General features: G+C 42.6%; 1 non-coding gene across 1 annotated transcript; it reads right to left on the bottom strand.

Moving 5' to 3' along the window:
• Positions 1-316: 316 nt before the first annotated feature.
• On the bottom strand, positions 317-422 carry LOC120110036. Its single transcript, XR_005510814.1, has one exon. It is a non-coding gene; the product is annotated as a small nucleolar RNA R71 (small nucleolar RNA).
• Positions 423-2,697: the final 2,275 nt, after the last annotated feature.

Raw genomic sequence — 2,697 nt, 5'->3', positions numbered from 1 at the left:
CCATCTTGCATTCGATTACCTGAGGTAGCAGCTGTACAATATGAAATAAAGTCTAGTGTGATCCAAATGCTCCCATCTTTTTATGGGCTCACCAATGAAGACCCATATAAACACCTAGATGAATTCCTTGAGATTTGCACCACTGTCAAGATTCAAAATTTCACTGATGATGCTTTAAAACTTAGATTATTCCCCTTCTCCCTTAAAGATAGAGCCAAACAATGGCTGAATTCTTTAGAAGCTAACTCAATTCGTTCTTGGGATCAAATGCAACAAGAATTCCTTAAAAAATACTTTCCCATAGGAAGAACGAACCAGTTTAGACGTGCCATTACAAGCTTCTCCCAAACCGAGGGAGAAGAATTTTATGAAACTTGGGAGAGATTTAGGGACCTAATCCGTAAATGCCCTCATCATCAAATACCTAAGTGGCAGCTAGTGCAATGTTTCTATGACGGTTTGACGGAACGAAACCGTCAGATGATCGATGCTGCATGCGGGGGGACTTTCATACTTCGAAATGAGCATGAAGCATGGCAACTATTTGAAAATCTTAATGAAAACTCCCTCCACCATGCTTCATGTTCTCGTCAAGCATCCCCGAATTTTCAAAGAAAAGGGGCCATTTGTGAAATAAGTCATTCTATGGACCTGTCTAGCAAGGTAGATGCATTGTCCCATAAGATTGACCAACTAATGATAGGAGGACAGGTCGTTAGTTCTTCCCAAGCACAAGTGTGTGCTATCTGTTCTAGCCCATCGCATCCTATTCATGAGTGCCCCTCAGCACCCCAATATCCCGAACTCGTGCAAGAACACATCAATGCTGCCCAAACACAGCCCAGACCGGGTAATGATCCATTTTCCAATACATATAATCCGGGATGGCGGAATCATCCAAATTTTTCTTGGAGGCAGCAAGCTTCTAATACCTCCCAACCCTTCCCCCAAAATTTTCAAAACCCTCAGAATTTTCATCTCTACCGTCCCTCAACTCAATTTCAGCATCCTCCTCCTCCAACCCAAAGAAATACAGCCTTTGAGGAGAAGGTGTTGACTGCCCTTCAAGGTTTGGAGGCAAATACACAACTATTGCACTCTCACACACAATCAATTGCTAAGCTAGAATCCCAAATGGGTCAACTAGCCAATGCATTAAATAAACGAGAGGAAGGTAAGCTTCCAAGTCAACCAATGAGTAATCCTAGGGGACAATATGTGGCTCAAGAAACCCGACTAAATCATGAGCAAGCCAATGCTTTGACTACCCTAAGGAGTGGACGTATAATAGATAATAAGGTTGGGGAGGGTAACAATAAGGAAGATGAAGAAGAGGAGAGGAATGTTTCACATGAAAACCCAAAACCTTCTTCAGCTAGTCCACCATCTGTCACAACCCATACTCCAAAGGCTCCATTTCCTGAAGCACTTAATGCACCCACTCCCTTTGGCAAGAAGGGAACTTCACTAGAAGAGATGATGGAGGTGTTCAAACAAGTTAAAATCAACCTTCCACTTCTTGATGCCATCAAACAAGTTCCCTCCTATGCCAAATTTCTCAAAGACCTTTGCACCCAAAAGCGAAAATCTAGGACACATGTGCCTAAAAAGGTCTTACTTACTGAACAGGTAAGTTCCATTCTCCAATACAACACCCCTCCAAAATTCAAAGATCCTGGCGCTCCCACTATTTCCTGTGTCATAGGAGATAACTCCATTGACCGAGCGCTCTTAGATCTAGGGGCAAGTGTGAATCTTCTACCCTATTCAGTCTATGAGAAATTTGGGTTAGGTGAATTAAAACCTACCTCGGTGTCATTACAATTGGCTGATCGATCTGTGAAGATACCACGGGGGATGATTGAAGATGTTCTTGTCAAGGTAGACAAGTTCTATTTTCCAGTAGATTTTATCGTCCTTGACATGGAACATGTGCCCAACCTAAAAAAACAAATCCCTGTGATTCTTGGTCGTCCCTTTTTAGCAACAGCCAATGCATGTATCAACTGTAGAACCGGGGCAATGGATATATCATTTGGGAACATGAAAATTAAATTGAATGTTTTTCATGCCGCTGACCAACATGTGAGGGAAGACGAGTGTTGCCTAATTGACGAAATGGATGATCTTGTAGAGGAAGCCCTTCCCTATATCTTAGCAGATGACCCCTTAGAGGCATGTCTGGCCCATTTTGACATTGACAACTTTGATATAGACAAGGCCATAGAAGAAGTTAACATCTTACTTGACAATCAATCTCCAGTGAGTTCCCTTCCTTGGAAGAGCCGACCTGAACCTCTTCCTCCCATTGCTAGCGCGCCACTTTGTCCTTCCATTGATTCACCACCTAAACTTGAGTTAAAGCCACTTCCAACAAATCTTAAGTATGCCTTTCTAGGACCAGAAGATAGCCTCCCTGTAATTATCGCAGCCAACTTATCTACTGAACAGGAGGGTAAACTTTTGAGGGTGCTAGAAGAAAATAAACATGCCATAGGATGGTCTGTGGCCGATTTGAAAGGGGTTGACCCCTCTGTTTGCATGCATCGAATTCATCTCGAAGATGATGCAAAACCTACCCGAGAAATGCAAAGAAGACTCAATCCTAACATGAAGGAGGTAGTCAAGAAAGAAGTGGTGAAGTTATTAGATGCCGGAATCATTTATCCAATTTCTGATAGTAAGTGGGTGAGTCCG

The sequence above is a fragment of the Phoenix dactylifera genome, chromosome 2 (genome assembly GCF_009389715.1).
Source record: "Phoenix dactylifera cultivar Barhee BC4 chromosome 2, palm_55x_up_171113_PBpolish2nd_filt_p, whole genome shotgun sequence".
Lineage (NCBI taxonomy): Eukaryota > Viridiplantae > Streptophyta > Magnoliopsida > Arecales > Arecaceae > Phoenix > Phoenix dactylifera.
Note: the sequence above shows the minus strand (reverse complement) of the source record. Positions and strands in the feature narration are given on the sequence as shown.